At 37.5% G+C, this 19,583-nt stretch overlaps 1 pseudogene; it reads left to right on the forward strand.

The window, feature by feature from the left end:
- The first annotated feature begins 4,434 nt into the window (after positions 1–4,434).
- On the forward strand, positions 4,435–4,558 carry LOC112870065 (U2 spliceosomal RNA; annotated as a pseudogene).
- The last annotated feature ends 15,025 nt before the right edge of the window (positions 4,559–19,583 follow it).

The raw sequence follows: 19,583 nt of genomic DNA on the forward strand, positions 1-19,583 counted from the left end.
ACCGCGAGATCATGACCTGGGCCGAAGTCGGACGCTTAACCCACTGAGCCCCCTCTCTGGCTAATTTCACTTGTCAGGTGACCTAACATGTGCTCTATCCTGGAGAATATGCTGCTTATACTTGAGAAGAATGTATATTCTGCTCCTGTTTGATGGAACATTCTGCATATCTGTTAGTCCTACATTTTCTTAATGACTTTCTGATCTGGATGATATATTCATTGTTGAAAGCAGAGTATTAAAGTCTCCTTTTATTATTATTTTACTGTTTATTTCTCTATTCAGATCTGTTAGTATTGGCTTTACATATTTAGGTGCCCCAATGTTGGTACATATAATTTACAATTTTTTATCCTTTTGACAAATTGGCTCCTTTATCATTTTATAATGACCTGCTGTGTCTCTTGTTAAATCTTTTGAGTTAAACTCTATTTTGGCTAATATAAGTATAGCTGTCTCTGTTCTCTTCTGGTTTTTATTTCCTTCCCTTCACTTTGAGGCTATATGGGTTCTTAGAAATGAGTTTCTTGTGGGCAGCATATAGATGTGTCTTGTTTTTGTTTGTTTGTTTGTTTTGTTTTGATTTTATGTTCTTTAAATCCTTTTAGCCACTTTGTCTTTTCATTGGAGAATTTAATCCATTTAAATTTAAAGTAATTACTCATAGTTGAGGACTTACTCATGCTATTTTATTAATTGTTTTTTTATTTTTTGCCTTCTTCGTTCCCTTCTTCCTTTTTTGCTGTATTCCTTTTGAAATGATAATTTTCAGTAGTGCTGGGCATTGATTCCCTTCTCTTTATCTATTTTGTAACTACTGTAAGTTTCTGTTTTGCGATTACCATGAGGCTTATTTACAACCTGTTAAACAGTCCATTTTAAGCTACTAACAACTTAACTTTGACCATAAACTAAAACTCTACCCTGTTACTCCCCTCTGTATTATGTTTTTGATGTACAATTTACATTTTTTCTATACGGTGCATCTGTTAACATTATTGTAGCTATAGTTATTTTTTATTTTTATTTTTTTAAGCTTATTTATGGGGGGGGGAGGTGCAGAGAGAGGGAGAGAGAGGATCCCAGGCATTCCTAGAGGCTCATGGGTAGACTTCTGGATGGAGTACACAAAACGGTTAGTAAGATCCTAGTCCCTCTGATGTTCATTGCCTGGCTGATGGTCTCCCAGGCCCTCCCTGCCCCACTTATGTGGGGGTTGAACACCTCCATGCCAGAGAGAGTGAGAAAAAGTCAGCCTCTTTGGCAGTGCTGTGTACCGCTGGGGAAGCTGGCTTTTCATTCGCGTGTTCTCACTTCTCCCCATGGGACAAGTTGTGGGCCAAGACCATCTTTCTTGACAATGTGCTGTGCTGCCTTGGGGGTGAGGTGATGCAGGTAAAGTGAAACTGTTCCTCTCATCCTTTTCATTGTACCCAATCTTGGCTTTAAAATTTTTTTGAAATATTTATTTATTTGTTTGTTTATTTATTTCCTCCAACCGTGCACTGGAACGTCTCTGCTGGACTTCTGGGTTTCCCCAAAGGGACCCTTGTCCATGAGTCATTGTCATGTTAGATGTTCTTTGAGCACATGATGGCAAAAAATTCCTTCCCTGCCATTGTGCGGGGAAATGTCTTAGAGGAAACAGCCAAACTTTGAAATGAAATAATTTTCACTGGTTATTTATATGACTTTCAAAGTACTCGATAAGTGAGTGAAACAGAAAGATAAAACAAAGCACTTTCTATTGGAAGAGGAAAGAATAGCATCATGTACCTGTAGATGATGTGATTATCTATAGAGAAATCTAGAGAATGATGCACTATTTAAAAAAAATTTTTTTTAATGTTTATTTATTTTTGAGAGAGAAAGAGAGAGAGAACCAGTGGGGAAGGGGCAGAAAGAGACCCACAGAATCTGAAGCGGGCTCCAGGCTCCAAGCTGACAGCACAGAGCCAGACACGGGGCTGGAACTCACAAACCGTGAGATCATGACCTGAGCCAAAGTCGGACGCTTAATGGACTAAGCCACCCACATGCCCCTAGAGAATGATGCACTATTTAGGATAATTTACTAAGATATCCAGATGAAAATAGATGGCTGACAAAGAGTAGTCTTGCTATTTATCAGCAATTCTCTGAAGGAGTATACGAGGAAACCATGTTTCATTGATAATTCAAGTTTCAAAATATTAAATATCAAAAAACAATAACCTACATATTATCTAAATGTGCAAAACATACAGTATTTGGTATATGGTATGACTTTTTAGGGACATGAAATAAAATCTTATATATATATATATATATCACGATATTATGATATCATGATATGACATATATTGATATATATATTGACATATATTGATATATATGTATGTTTATATGTGTGTGTATATGCATATATATGTATGTATATATGAATGATATTCCCAGATGGGAAAATGCTATAAACATAGTATTCCTCACCAAATTCATAGATGAATTTTCAAAAATTAGAAAAAAATTCCATGTGGAATAGTTTTGATTGTTTTTTTCTCTTAAGAAATTCGACACTTCTTTGGGGGAAAATAAGAGTAGATGTCAGCCAAAAAATGTCAAAGAACAAAGGTTAAAAAAAAAAGTGACTTAATATCCTGTCAGACACTAAAACATACTACAAACCCGTGACAATAAAAAAAGTATTTCAATTAGCATAGTAGCAAACAGATCAATTTATGTATGAATTTAAATGTTATAAATATCATCTTCTAGGGGTGCCTGGGTGGCTCAGTCCGTTAAGCGTCTGACTCTCAGTTTCCACTCAGGTCATGAGCTCACGGTTTCGTGAGTTTGAGTCCCTTATCAGGTTCTGCATTGACAGTCAAGCCTGCTTGAGATTCTCCCTCTCTCTCTCTCTCTCTGCTCTTCTCCTACTCACACTGTCTCTGTCTCTCTCAAAATAAATAAATAAACTTACAAAATTTTTTTAAATATCATCCTCTGAAGGCATACTGAAATGATGAATTTTAAATTAATGGAACTGGAGAAATTAGTCAATCATTGAAAGTAAATGAAATGAGAACCTTATTTTCCATGAGTGTTAATACACACCAGATGAACTTAAGACAAACATATAAATAATGGAACTATTAATTTTTAAGATAAATATAGTTGTAAATCTTTCTTTCATGTTGGCTTTAGAAATTGCTTTTCTTTGAGTGCACAAAAAAACTAGTTTCCTAAGTTCTAAACCTGGATCTAGGAGGTAATTTTTCCTCCAAATAAGTGGCATTTAATACTGGAAACATACACTCACGAGATAGGACACAATTAAATCAAGGTTTTAAAAATTTTTTTTAAATGTTTATTTTTGAGAGAGAGAGAAGAGGGAGGGGCAGAGAAGGAGACACAGAATCGGAAGCAGACTCCAGGCTCCGAGTTCTCAACACAGAGCCTGTCCTGGGGCTTGAACTCACAAACCTCAGGATCATGACCTGAGCCGAAGTCCGGTGCTCAACTGACTGACCCACGCAGGTATCCCTGAAACAATCCAATCAGATTTTAATTTTCCTTCCTAGACTCATTCTTCGGGTAATAAAATGAAGGGGAATAGTAGCTAAGGACAGAGAAAAATAGAGATTTTTACGTCTCCAGGCAGAGTTGGTACACAATAATGGAGAGGGACTGGACTTTCTTCTGGCTGCCTGTGTGTCTCCAACAAAATGGGGTCTTGTCTTCCTAGGGAGGCAACTGCACTTTCCCTTGAACATCTTAACAGGTAAAAACCACTTGGGCTTTGATGAGGTGCCTCTCTTGTTTCCTAAAACGACCCCAGAGATCTGACCAGATGGAGGTCTTCATTCACAGGATCAACCGAGATGGTTCCAAAGCTTCTCAAGAATTACTGACAGGACTCCTCTCTCTCTCTGTCCCTCTGTCTGTCTCTCTCTTTCTCTCTCTCATTCTACTTAAAATATATTACTAAATATTCTTTTATTTAAAAAATAACATTTAATTCTAAATTCAAGTTTTTGCCTTATGATTAACCTGGGTCTATAAACTTGATATTTCATTCCTCTAATGTCTAGAAGTTTCAAGTAATTTATGGAACAGGTTGATGATCATGGGAGGTCTCATTATAAAAAAAAAGTGTTATACCACAATTTCTAACCTCCACAAAAAAGTGTACATTTGAGTACAGAAAAATTAGGTCCAAACAAATACAAATTAAAAGGCAAACTGAAAGAAATAATTGTATCATTTCAAGTATAAGAGTTAATTAATATCACTACATTTTAAAAATCTGAATAAGTAAGAAACACATAACTCAAAAGGAATTTTGGAAAATGTCTAAGCAAGTAACTCAGAAATGAAGAAATTATATATATGTGTGTGTGTATATATATACACATAATACACATAATATATGTGTGTATATATATATATATATATATCGCTTCTCGGCCTTTTGGCTAAGATCAAGTGTAGTATCTGTTCTTATCAGTTTAATATATGTGTATATATATACATACATATATATACACATATATCATATGTGTATATATACACACGCATATATATACACACATAATATATTATGTATATATATACACATACACACATATATATAGCCATATATATACACATATATATAACCATATATAAATACACATATATATAGCCATATATATATACACATATATATAGCCATATATATATATATACACACATATATATAGCCATATATATATAGCCATATATATATATATACACACACATATATATACACATATATATAGCCATATATACATATATGGCTATTAACATATGAATTAAAAAGTTTCATTCTCACTAGAAATTTTTCTTTTTCTTTTTTTTTTTTTTTTTTTTTGAGAAAGAGAGACAGAGCCTGAGTGGGGGAGAGGTACAGAGGGAGAGAAAGAGAATCTTAAGCAGTTTCCATGCTCAGAGCCCGATGCGAGGCTTGATCCCACAACCCTGGGATCATGACTTGAGCTGAAATCGGGTCAGCTGTTCAACCGACAGTGTGACCCAGTCTTCATTCTTGCTAGAAATCTAAATAGATATAAATTAAAATAATACTAATTATAAAATGAGATTTTTCAAATAAAATAATACCCCTGTATAAATGGGAATTTTTAGTGTAATGTTAAAAATTGTAAGCAGGTATAATATTTACAAGAACAATTTGGCAGCACATAATAATAAAAAGTGTCTATTGATTGATCACTATGCATAAAATACTCTTAACCTGGTAAGTGTGTTAGTTCGTGCAATCTGCATAATGATGAGGTAGATACTAGTACAAATGATATACAAATGAGGAAAATGATAGAGTTTGGGACACAGGAAGGGACAAAGCCAGAATTCTAACTGAGACAGACTCATTTCACAGTCCAACTTCACAATTACTGCTGGAAGATTTTAAAATAGGCATGCCCCTGACATACAAACTTATGCTGGAAATAGATCCTAAGGAAATAATCATGAGAGTCTGTAAAGATTTAATTACTAAGTTTTCCTAGCAACATCGTCTAATTGCAGAAAAGGGAAAACGTCCAAGAAAAAAAGATTATTTGAATAAGCTGAGTCCAATAAATACAAATCAGGGAGTTGTAAAAATAATTTTATAGAAGATTATGAAATTATGTAAAAATGTATGCTATATGTTACTTAGTAAAAACAGAAAGTTAAAAAAAAGTATACCTTATAACTGTTGAAAAATCTGGACCTATAAATATCAAAGTCATGATCGTTGTTGCCTTTGATTCACAATGATTTGTTTACTTTTATCTGTATCTGCCACATTCCTATAATATAATAAAAAAGCAAATAAACCTATTATGACAGAAAAATATGTTTGAATATATTTAACCTCCTCTATGTTGATACAGTCACTGTTTCTAAGAAAAAAATAACGGAAAATAATTTAAAATCATATTTTTATATTTGACTATCTAAAAATTTAAAATATCTGAATGCTCTTAATAATTAAAGACAAAGGAAAATGTGAAAAATAAATCATTCACATCACTTATCATCCAAAATATTTAGTATTCTTTAATATATTAACATTTCCTGTGATTCACTAAGGGAAAAGTATAGCGAACAATCTGGCAGGAGATTAATTAAAAACGAAAGAGACACACAAATGATCAAAAACACATTAATGTATGTTCAGATTCAGTAATGATTACGCTAATTCATTCCAGTTAGTATTTGTTACTCGTGGCTGAAATACTTCTAATTGATAAATCTCTACAGTGTGTGGGGTGACTGGGTGTTTATGCAGTGGCAGGGATGCAGTGAAAGAACGATAGTTTCTGTCAGCACTTTCTCCAAAATATATTCTTCATATCTGTACCTTTATCCATTTTTTTAATGCTTTTTTTAAACTCTATTTATTTTTTAGAGAGCGAGCGCACACACAAGCAGAGGAGGGGCAGAGAGAGAGGGAGACAAAGGATCGAAAGAAAGCTTCTGTGGGTTTCAAGTTCACAAACCATGAGATCATCACCTGATCCGAAGTCCAATGCTTAACCAACTGAGCCACCCAGGTGCCCCTACTTGTGTCCATTTCTAATGTTAGTATGATATTGCTTCGGCCTTGTTTCTTTTGTAGCATTTATCCATAACTGGGAAAAAAAATTGTTCTGGGGAGAGGTAAATCATTTATGTGTTTATTATCTGCATTTAGCGGAAGCATTGTATAGTCTAATATTTGTTTGGGTCATTCATTCAGTGCTATAGACTTATCACCTCAATATCGGCCTAAAAGAGTAGGGGTTCCATAATGATTCACAGAATTTACGACTAAATTAGTAAATGAGTTATGAATGGGTGAAAGTGTTATTAAGTCGGTAAAGTGATATTTAAGAGAAAAAGAAATCAGAACACATCGCCATTTCAATTCGCTGATACTTTGATCTATTTAAAGGTCATTCCAATGTACTATAATTCTCAAAGTAGAATCAAGTATAGTTTTGATTTAGTTTTTTTTTTTTTTAAATATTTTTTTTTTAAATTTTTTTTTTCAACGTTTATTTATTTTTGGGACAGAGAGAGACAGAGCATGAACGGGGGAGGGGCAGAGAGAGAGGGAGACACAGAATCGGAAGCAGGCTCCAGGCTCTGAGCCATCAGCCCAGAGCCCGACGCGGGGCTCGAACTCACGGACCGCGAGATCGTGACCTGGCTGAAGTCGGACGCTTAACCGACTGCGCCACCCAGGCGCCCCAGTTTTGATTTAGTTTTAAGAATCAGATGTCTAAATTGCTCTCATTTAATTTAATCCATAACTTTTCTTGTTCATGAGTTAAATGCTAGTTCCGGAAAAGGCAACATCAGGCGAATATACCTTATGTGAGTTTCACGGGAATCCTTCACAAAGCAATTGATGATTTAACATTGATCCCTTGAAAAATAGATCCTGTATGAGGTATACTCAGAATTTTTAAGAAAAAAAGCTAAGCATCTATTTTAGATTGTCTCATAAATTATTTCTACTTAAAATTTCTCATAAAATTTCTACTTAAAAAATGAGATACTATTGAAGGGATTTGTATAGTCATGTTCATGGCAACATTAGTGACAGCCAAAAGGTGGAAGCAATTCTAGGGTCAACCAACAGATGAATAGATAATAAACTGTGGTCTAAACATACCATGGTATATTATTCAGCCTTAAAAAGGAAGAGAACTCTGACACACGCTGTAACGTGGATAAACTTTGGAGACATGATGCTAAGTGGAATGAGTCTCTACGCTCCCACTTATATGAGAGAGGTGCCCAGAGCAGTCAAATCCATAGAGAGAGAAAGCAGAATGGTGGTTGCCAGGGGCCAGGGGGCCAGGGGATGAGCAGTTATTATGTAATGGGCATATAGGTTCAGTTTGTAAGATGAAAAGCATTCTGAAGATTGGTTGCACTGCAATGTAAATGTTACTTTAATATTACTGAACTACACATATAAAAATGGTTAAGACGGTAATTTTGTGTTATGTGTATTTTACTACAGTTAAAATTTTTTTTTAATGAGATGGGCTATACTTCTAACTGAACTAAATGAGTTTCTTCCTAAATAAGAGATGCCAAAAAGTTAACAAATTGTTGAGAATCAAAGCTCGTTCTTTAGAGAGATCCTTGAACAATTCTCAAGATGTGAACCTTTCCAAGATGTTTTATACCTTGCTAACCAGGTTTCACTTAGAAAGTAATCTGAAATCTTCAAATTACAGAGGTTGACGTCAATTCCGAAAGCTTGGGGAAAAGCCTTCCAGGAGGACCTATAATCTGAACTTAAAGTCACTCACCAATTTTATGTCTTGTATTTATATCAAAGACTACCCCAAACACATATTTTTTGGTGACAAAACTTAGAGCTTCCAAATGAAATGATTACAGTTGAGCTTTGCTTTTAATCAACAAAAACTTATTTCAAAAACTAAACTTTTAAAATATGCCAAGTGGCTTCTTGTGTTTGGATAGATGGAACACTGTAGATGGAACCAGTTTGAATTTAGTATTTAGTATTACTAAATTACTTCCTAATTTAGTATTAGGAAGTAATATCGCTTAGATAGAAAAGAGAGATTTATTTTTTTTTTAATTTTTTTTCAACGTTTATTTATTTTTGGGACAGAGAGAGACAGAGCATGAACGGGGGAGGGGCACAGAGAGAGAGAGACACAGAATCGGAAACAGGCTCCAGGCTCTGAGCCATCAGCCCAGAGCCTGACGCGGGGCTCGAACTCACGGACCGCGAGATCGTGACCTGGCTGAAGTCGGACGCTTAACCGACTGCGCCACCCAGGCGCCCCGAAAAGAGAGATTTATATACCCAAGAAGTGATACAACTCCTTACTAACTCTCATTTGCTTTTTTAAAGGGCATTATTTACCACGGTTTCTTTCTCAAAGTACTTTTTAAAGGTTTTCTAAATTCAAATCAAATGTGGATTTGATGATTTGAGGTGTCAATGAAGCCTAGAATATTTTCCAATTATGGCCCAGTATGGAAAATAAAAAACCTACGTCCCAAGTTCACCTCAGGGCTGGTGCCCTGTCAGCTTGTTCGCTTAATTTGTCTGTGTCGTCACGGTGTTATCTGGATATATATTAACCCAGGGCTTTACTTTAATATGAAAGCTATTTGTCCTTTCCATTTATAAAGATTTTTGCATTCCTTCTAGCAAAATACTGAGGTTACGCTAAAAATAATCTTGTTCACCAGTTTTAGATTAAGACCATCACAAGCAGCATTGTGGAGAATTACTGTAAATGTGTGCGTAATGATTGCTCCAAGTTGTACCAGTAAATTGCCACGGACATAATTTGAAGTATTACAGTTAAGTGAAAAAATAAGTTGGTTTTGGATGCAAAATCAACAGTATCTACTTCCAAAAAAAAAAAAAAAAAGGACACAGAGAATTAAGGCAATCATCTGGGTAATTTACAACTAAATTTCCAAATAATCAAGGCTTGAGCGATCAGATTGTTTCATCTCCCTTTTCCATTTCCCAAAGCATGTATGGATCCGACCAGAATACATTTTCACGTTTATGTATTTCCTGAGTCATGGCATTTCACAAGTGAGAATACACAATAAGAATGCTTCCTGTCCCATTGGCATAGGATGCTTAATGGAACTTAATCACACCCAGAAAAGTCTTTCTTAAAACAAAACGTATTGCTTATGAATGACGTCTATTGCTGTCTGACGTTTCTCACAGGTGGTGACTTCACAGACGAAAAATGACTAATGCACAATACCCAAAATAAATTATACCTCCTCTCTCCCCATTTCCTACAAACACTTGTTTAAAGTGAATGGAAATAAAACAAAAACAACCGGGAGTGACAAATTCCGTTGTGCATATAGTAGTCATTCCCTTCCTAGGATGAGATCCCAACCTTCTTGCCCTCGTCCCTTGCTAATGCCCCTGTCCTTTTAATTACAGAAACCGTACTTCTTGGACTTCTGCCCCAAAGAACTCAGAATCACTTTTAAGTAGTCTTTTCATTACCAACATTTCCTGGCTAGAGATTATTGAAAGATAACACTGCACATAAGGATGTTTCCATGTACTTGAGTCCTCTCTGCCCATAAAGATTAAACAACTCTCATATGTAGGGCTGAGAAGGATGTAGGGACTCTCTAGTTCACACTTCCTGTGTCAGAGACCAGGAAAGAGGCGTAGTCAAGCCAGTAACTTCTCACACCATGTGCTAGCTGCTAGCTCTCACTAACTCTTAACCTAATGTCATTGCCATTCTGCCCATCTATGAACTTGTTAACACAGCACAGAATCAGGATCAGAGAAGGTGCCAAAGCCATATAATTCTTTAGACTTCAAATTAAATATTTTAAGCCAGAAGAACTAAGTACTGACCAAAATTGGGAGGGTTTTCTTTTCTGTCTTTTTGGTTTTGGTTCCGTTTGTTTTTTAAGGAATCGGGTAAGCACAGATGGAGGAAAAACTTAAACTTGAATTTTGTCCCCTCTCCTGTCATTCTTATTGCCTTTCAAGGAGTTGCTAATAAAAAAAAAGTGGGGGATTAAAAGAGCTTGAAGGAGTAAAGGGACAAGCAAAGACGTTAATGACTCCAAAAAAAAAAAAAAAAAAGGTAATTCATAGACTGTATCAAATACAGTGTTGCCACTTCATAGCACCAAATTTTTTGGTAAGTTGAATTAGGTAAATATGAAGGACAAAATAAAATCAGACTAAGGTCTCTGGTGTATTTATTTCAAGGGGACTCTTGTCAGGTGGAATAAAATTGATTTCGGTGAATCAAGCAGTATGATTTTCCTCCTTGCTTTATCAGTTAGGAAGCCCAGAACCAAATTCTTCATGTTTCTATAACAGCAATATAGCTCCTACCGCATGGATTTTTTATACTAAACCTTATCTTTACCACCAGCTTATTTCTCTCTTTTCACATCTCTTATTTGTAAGTTATTTCAAATCCTTTTTGGAATGAGCTATATTAAAAATCAACCATAGGACCCATAAAGCATACATTTCCCCCATGTTTCCTGACTAAAGATAAAGTATTTATAGGCATAAACTGTAAAGAAACATTCAGGGTAAAATATATTCTACGTAGCGGTGAGAATGCTGCTCCCGAGGTTTCACCAAGAAAACTTTTCCTGTATTCTTTTCTATGTAAATAACTCCATTAGGACTTGATAGAAGTTACATGAAAATTTGCAGAAATGAACAGGACCACCCTTAATGGAGCAGAACCTGGCAAATCAAAATATGCTTCCTCCTCCAAGCGCAAAATTAATTTGAAAGCTCATTCAAATAAACACCAAGCCCAGCCCTCCTGGCAAGGGAAATGTTTTGGGAAATGGTCACAGAATTTTGGTCCGAGGGGGCTGGGACAGGAAATGTGTGTGCGCCTACATAGCCTTCTTCCCCTAGGTATAATCAAAGCCTTCTAGTCGAGAAATTGGGCTCCGTAGAGCCAGAGGAAAAAACCCCAGGGATTGCAGATGTCAAATATACTTGGTATTACTGTGGTCAACAGTATTCAGATAAAAGTCCCTTCATTTGTTGTTTTTAAAATTGTAGTACAAATATATATGTGTGTATATATACATAAATATGTATATATATTCATATTTATATAATATAAAGATATATTTATATAAATTTAAATATATATACATATATATTTTAAATATAAAGATACATAGTTATATAAATGTATATACATATGTATTTTTAAATATAAAAATATAAAGATATATATTTATAAAAATATAAATATATTTATAGCATAATTTCCCATCTTAATCACTTTTAAGTGTACGGATTAGTGACATTCACATTGCTGTGATGCAGAATTCTTTGCACCTTGCAAAACTGGAACTCTGTTCCCATTTAAAGTACCAGCCCCCATTCTCCGCTCCTTGCAGGCTCTGGTAAGCACTCTTCTTTCTGTCTTTAGGAGTTTGGCTACTCTAGATACCTCAGGTAAGTGGAATCATACAGTATTTGTCTGTGGCGAGCTTCTTCCACTTCGCATCTTGTCCGCAGGGTTCGTCCATGGTGCAGCACGTTTCAGAATTCCCTTCCTTTTTAAGGTTGCGTAATATTCTGATGTCATGTATATACCACAATATGTTTATTCGTGAATCCATCAAAGGACACTTGAGCGGCCTCCACTTTCTTGGCCTCCACTTTGTTGCTACGAACAAGGGCGAACAAATCTATCTTCAAGTCCCCGCTTTCACTTCTTTTAGGCATACATCCAGAAGTGGAATTGGTGGATCATATGGTAATTCTATTTTTAAAATGTCTGAGGAACTGCAATACTGTTTTCCGTTAGTGGCTGCACCATTTTGCACTCCCACCAACAGGGCGCAAGGGTTCCAATCTCTCTGCATTCTCACCAACCCTTGTTCTTTTCTGTGTTGGTAAAGTAGCTGTCTTAACGTGTGTGAGGTAGTATCTCAGCGCAGTTCCGTTGCTTTTTGAAACGTCTAGAATGTCTAGAAAATGTCTAGGGTGTCTCGAAAAGTGCTCTGTACTTCAGCCAGTACATTTCAGAGGACAGAAGAGAATTTACTCAGCGATGAGTAGATTTGCAAATTGTTCATAAGAGACACGATCCTCATCAGGTAGTCTGACTTGAACTTTGTTAATAACATGAAAACAAGAACTATTATTTCTTCAGCCTCAACTGACAACTATGTAAATTATCAGACCTGGCTGGTTGTGATTAGTCATGACTGTTGAATTTCTTCTGGAACAACAATAGGTGTCAGTAAATACGATTGTAAATGGGTCTATTTAAAGACAAGGGAAAGGTTCCAATTTATCCTTTTTGCTCCTTTTCGCCCTAAGCATTTTGCATTTGATAAAACCCAAAACACATTTAGCCCCAAGCAGCAACTGCCCCCCTCTTTAAACACATGTGTGTGTCTCAAGAGAATGAATCCATATGTTTCTGATTCATTTACAATTAATTCATCAAAATGTTGTTTTGATGTCCAAGAAGCTTTATTGAGGCTCTCTCATGAGTCTTTTTTCTTAGAAACAGGAAATTATGCCTTGCCAAGAGCCAAACTCAAAACACACCAAAGGGTTTTGAGCTGAGTTTGAAACGTTGGGACTTCAACATCTAAGTGACTGCCAAACTTGGGCAAGAACATCTCTTCATCTCTGCATTCAAGCCAAACCAACATTTAATGTCCGATTAATCTCTGGCTCTTGAGATGCCCAGCATGACTTGAGCCTTTTTGTATGAGCACCATCAGATTCCAGGTGAGCAGCAAAGCAGATTGATGATGAGAAAGTAGATCAACAGATATTTTAGAAGTTTACACCAGCAAGACACGCGAGTTTGTAAAAATGTCTGTCAACACCACATCCACCGATAAACCGCTGAATAGTCTCCTTTTAACCACTCCGCCTTGTTTCCTGTTTGTAAGCTATCTCAAACAGGATGGCTTAACCCCAGGTGATGTTAAACACCAGAGTTCAGGCCGTTCTCTCCCCACATGTTCTCCCACATACCAAACTTAACTTTTACAGAGATCAACATCATTCAGTCTTCAGTGCTTCAAGCATTCATTCTTCAGCCATCTCTAGGATTCTGATCTTCCACTTGAACTCGTACAGGTTTCTGTCCTATGTCAATCCTCCTCAGATGCTCCAATCTAGCCAAACGGGTCAGCTTTCTCCACATTTCACTTATGCCTCCAGAGCTTTAAGTCTGCTCACACAACCCAAATTTTCGGTTTCTCTAAATACCACCAACCATCCTTCCTGCTTGAATCTCACTTCCTCTATAAGTCCATATATCAACCTCAGCCTGATAACATCTCACCTCTCTCTGAAAGTGTATGTGGTCATTACTATGTACTCCTCTGTAAAATCTCTTTTATTGTAATTAGATATGCATTAAAACATGAATTAACCTGACTTAAATTATTTTTCAAGTATCTTATTGCTTTCACAACTAGATGCTACCATTTTGTGCACTAGGGAGAGCAAATCGTGGATGAGAATTTTTGAAATGACATAAAACTGATTTCACTTTAGACAATCCCACATGGGATAAAATATATAGAAAAATGGTTTAGTTTATGTATGACTGTAGTTTTGTAAGTATAAAAGCTACGGATGATGGTGACATAGGAATTTCTAGAACAACAAAACTTAACAATGATATAATTAGTATGGAGGGGAGGGATCAACTTGAGATCCAATTCTGCTAAAATGGGACTTACCAGGTTTGTTCCTGAGTTGCCTTAACGTCAATTCTAATTATCAGAAAGGAAAGGAAACAAAAAAATAAAATACTTCTTTCACTTTAGTTCAGCTCAATGAAGAAGAGCCGGTCGATGATATGAGAGTGTTTTCTAGGTTCTCCAGAGAAATACAGAACCAATGGCATATATATGAGATTTATTATAGGATTTGACTTATGTGATTTTGGAGGCTGAGCAGCCCCACAGTCTACTTCCCAAAAGAGAGGGCAAAGTTCTTGTGTGATCTTTATTCCTCTCCTTATATCCTGTAACTTAAAGAGTAAGATGTAAAATTAACAATACTTAAATACTGATATAAAGTCAACTCATCTTATGTTACATGATGAAGGAATAAGAGAGGAAAAGAAAACAAAGATATTTGCACAACATACGTATGTACACATATAAACATATTCATACCAAAATAAGGAGGAAATAGTCATGACAACAACAGTCCTCATTTCTGTAACTGATCACATGGTCATAACTAGACTTTATAATTATCTTTTTCTAACTATCTATTCTATTTTCCCTTTGCCTTCAACAAAAACTTCTGCTTTTTGAGATTCTTTACCTGGTGGGTGACCCAAATGTCATTCCTGAAGGGCCTATGCCATTTTTAATTCTGCCTAGATTGAGTTATAGTTTTCCATTGACCTTAATCATAGGGTATGGTACTACTAAGAGATGCCCTAAGGGATCTCCTGTATTCCAGACATAATCTTCCTTACTTCCATTATAGAGCAGTAGTCAATTTTCCCTTTTTATATAGGATTAATCACCCCAGCCAGCACTATAATTCTTTGCTTTTCCCATTGATTCAGAGGCATGAGAAGCCCAAAGTGGCCTGGTGACAATCTTAAAGTTCAATTGAATCATTGTTTCTCCTGGTAAAAACATGCCTCCCTCTGTAACTATGACCTCTAGGCCAGCAGAGCATAAAGTCATACAAACAGGAAGCATAAGTTCTGCTCGTTGGTCACTAGAGGTAATAGTGAGGGTTACCAGTCCCATTTCCACTCTTTGATCTCTGGACCCATGAATCCCAGCTATGGAAGAAATAACACCATATATTCAATGCTGACTCAGAACATATACAGCCTTATGGAGAGCCTTTTTCTAGCCCTGCCAAGTATTGTCACCTAGCCAGCATTGTGACAGAGTCTTCAAAAGGTCATTCCATTGTTCTATCAAGCCAGCTGCTTCCAGATAGCAGGGACCCTGGTAAAACTGGTGAATTCCATCAGCCACACTTACTACCCTACTTTGGTTGTGAAGTTCCTTGATCAGAAACAATGCTGTGTGGAGTACTATGACAATGGATAAGGCATCCTGTAACTCCACAGCTGGCAATTTTGGCAGAAGCATTGTGTGCAGGCAAGGCAAATCCACATCCAAGGTGTCTGTTACAATAAGGACAAAACTATTCCCCTTCTTTGTTGGAAGTGGTCCAGCGTAATCAACCTGCCACAAGTTAGCTGGCTGTTCACCCCAGGAAAGGTGCCATGATAGAGGCTCAGTTTGGGTCTTGCTACTTGAAAACTGGGTGCTCAGCCATGGCCATGGCTAGATCAGCATTGATGAGTGGAAGTCAATGTTTCTGAGTCCATACGTAACCTCTGTCCATGCCACCATGACCAATATGTTCAAGAGTCCATTGGAAGATGACTGGGATGTTAGAGAAATAGGATGACTGGAGCCCACAGAGTGGGTATCCTCTTGATTATTAAACCCCTCTCCTGCTGGGGCACACTTTGATGAGACACAAATAGCTTCATGTATTTTGTCAATTCAGAGAGGTCTACTGACTATCTCTTCCCTAAATTTCATTGTCAACAATTTTCCAATCATGTTCCTTCTAAGTCCCTGATCATACAGCCCAACCATTAGCTGCAGACCGTGAATCAATATATATTTGCACATCTGGTTATTTCTACTTGTGAGTGAAGTGTACAACCAGCTGTGTTTCCTGAATTTCTGCCCAGTGGGAGGATTTCCATTCACTACTGTCCTTCAGGGATGTCCCAGAAAGTGTCGGTAATGTTACAGCTGTCCACTTTTGGATGGTGCTTATGTATCATGTAGAACCATCTGTAAACCTGGCCTGAGTCTTCTCTTCTTCTGCCAACTGACTGTAGAGAACCCCTCATAAGACAATAAGTACAGGCTGGGAGCGAGAAAGCCACGGAGCTAGAGTGGGGACCGTGAACATTGGGGCCACTTGTAATTTATGCCTTCAGGACCTGCTTGAGCCAAACCACATATATACCACTTCCACTTGATCATAGAGTGCTACTTGGCATGCTCAACTTTCTGGCTTGGTGGGTCAGTCAGTACCCAGTTCATGAAAGGCAGCTCATGTCCTATGGTAATTTGAGGGCCTATGATCAAGCATTCATTCTCTTCTAAGGCCAATAGCAGGCCAAAAGGTGTTTCTCAAAAGGAGATTAATTATCTTTAGATGATTGCAGGGCTTTTCCACAAAATTCTGAAGGCCTGCTGCAATTCACCTACAAGGGCCTGCTAAAGGCTCAGGATGGTTTCCCCATCTGTCACTGCAGGTACCCTTCGATCTGCTGGATCACATGACCCAAGGGGCAGAGCTCCTGGCCTGGACAACAGCCTGGACTTATTGCATAGCCTTCTCTCATTCCCGGCCTCACTCAAAACCAGCAGCTTTTCTAGTCACTAGATAAGTAGTGTAAGAGTAACACATCCATATGAGGAATATGTTTCCTCTAGAATCCAAAGAGGGCCTCTAAATGTACCTTTTTCTTCATTGTAAGAGGGTCAGAGGCAATGATTTGACCTTCACTTTAGAAGGGGGATATCCTAACACATCCCACTAAAAATTCCACCTAAAGGAAAAAAAAAAAAAAAACAAACAACCCTGAATTTTAGTCCATTTCCCACTCTCTGATAAGCAAGTGTCTTATCAATAAATCTTACGTAGTTGCTACTTTTTGCTCCTGAGGTTCAGTCAACACAATGTCATCAATGTAGTAGACCAGTGTGACATCTCCCGTGAGAGAAACGTGGCCAAGTTCCCTGAGAACTAAATTCTGACATCGGTCATATTCCTGAGGTGCGACAGCGAAAATGCATTCCCGGCCTTTCCGGCTCAAAGCAAACTGCTTCCGTTGGGCCTTATGGGCAAATAAGAAGAAAAAGTCATTTGCTAGATCACTAGCTACACACCGGGTACCAGAGGATGTGTTGATTTGCTAAAGAAATAAAAACACATCTGGTTCAGCAGTGGCAGTTGGAGGCACCACCTGGTTAGGCTTCCAATAATCCCCTCTCATTCTCTAGGACCCATCTGTCTTCCTCACAGGCCAAATAAGGTAGTCAAAGGGGCATGTGGTGGGAATCGGGACCCCTGCATTTTTCAAGTGTTTCATGGTGGCACTAATCTCTGCAATTCCTCCATGCAGTATAGCTTTTGACTTACTATTTTCCCAGGTAGAGGCAGTTCTAGTGGCTTCTACTTGGCTTTTCCCACCATGATATTCCTCATTTAATAAGCCAGGGAGCCAATGTGAGGATTCTGCCACCCACTAGTATGTCTAGTCCAATTATGCATTCTGGAACTGGGAAAATAACCACAGAATAATTTCAGGGATCCTACTCATAAGCCTCTACTTTGATTAGAAGACCACAGTGACAATATGGGTCACCTGGAATCAGTGTCATTTCACAGCCAGTGTCCAGTAGGTCTGATTCTTTCCTCTTCCCCAATGTACAGTGTACCTTAGTAAAATATCACAAGTCCTTTGGGGGAAAGCTGAGAAAATGAATAACAGTGTAAATTTGGGGCAGTATACCAGGATTCTTCCTCAAGGAGACCTGACCTGCCTTTCATTCAAGGGGTTCTGGATCTGTAAACTGGCTCAAGTCTGGGAATTGACTGAAGAATTATGACTCTGTTTTTATGATTCAAGCTAGACTTTTGTTCACCTGACCTAGAACTTTTCTGCTTATACAGATAAAGTAAGAATTTAGTAGGCTTCCCATCTATTTCATTTATAGAAACACTATGATTAACTAGCCAAAGCCCTTGGTTTGTGCATGTCTGACTATTCCAATTGTTTCTTTGATTCTTCTATTCATTATTATAACTACACCCACCTTGCCTTTGGTGTGCCCTAATTTTACCTCTGCCTACACAGACCTGGATCCACCTACTCCTATCGTATTTAGGTTTTCCAGTTGAGTGACTCCCACTGTAAGGTCTGGCCTACAGAGAAGAATGATCATGGAGCCCTTCAAGATGCTGGGACTTCCCTCACAAATTTATTTCTCAAAGTGTTGGCGAAACATATGTCCTCTGGACCATCTCGGGGTGGGTATGTCTTAAATCCACTCCAACTTTCCTATCCCTTTAAACTTCTGAATCCCTTCCTATGCATTAAACCAAGGGAGGTTAGGCATTCCCAACTTTCTCAAAGGGCCGTCTTTTGATTCATGTTTCAGTCAATGAACCAAACAAAGTGTTAGAATCCTTTCTAACTCCCTGAGCTGCAATATTAAAAGCAGAAGCTCTGCTTAGGGAGTCTCTATCAGTAAATACTGCCTGATCCAACTTCATATGCTTCCACCATTATCCCATACCTTAGTATCTACTCCCATACATGTTAACCTGGTTTTCTGCTTATATACATTAGAAAATTCAAGTAATCACTTTGGAGTGTAGGACACTTCCTCATGGGTCAAACTTTGTACCTCATATTTAGGGTCCAGCTGGGATTGGAGTCTAGAAGCAAAAGAGGTGATGGGATGGGTCTTGAGAAAAATAGGCATTTTTTGCATGGTTACTGCTTCAGGGGTGACCTCAGGCAATGCAGACTTAATCCCCTCAGACAGAAGTGGAAAGGCTAATATTACTGTGGGTGGGCAGTATAATTCCCCTAGGTATGGAGAGACTTCTCCAAAAGACTGACAGAATTTAAAGACTCACCAGAATTTAAAAGTTCAATGTCACCAGCTTCATCAGGTGTTTCACACTGATCAGGTGTTCCACTTTTTTCTCAAGAAATAATCTCCACTTTAACAGTAGACACTCCGTGAGAATGGAAGTTCAACTTGCCTTGTAATTCAACCTATCACAGGAAGAGGTTCTGCATTGATTTACAGCAATTTTAACCCTTCTTCAGGGCACCCATAGAAATTCTTAGGTCATTTATGGGGCATTTGGGGCTGGAAATTAGAATCTTGGAGCTTATATTTTTCTTCCATCACTTTGTCCATCAATATTAGGAACAACAAACCAATGTAATTGCATTCCTTAATTTTCCAAAAATGTCTGAAAGTCTCAT

This window comes from Puma concolor, chromosome B1, assembly GCF_028749965.1.
Source record: "Puma concolor isolate L17-30 chromosome B1, mPumCon1.1.hap2, whole genome shotgun sequence".
NCBI classification, from domain to species: Eukaryota; Metazoa; Chordata; class Mammalia; order Carnivora; family Felidae; genus Puma; species Puma concolor.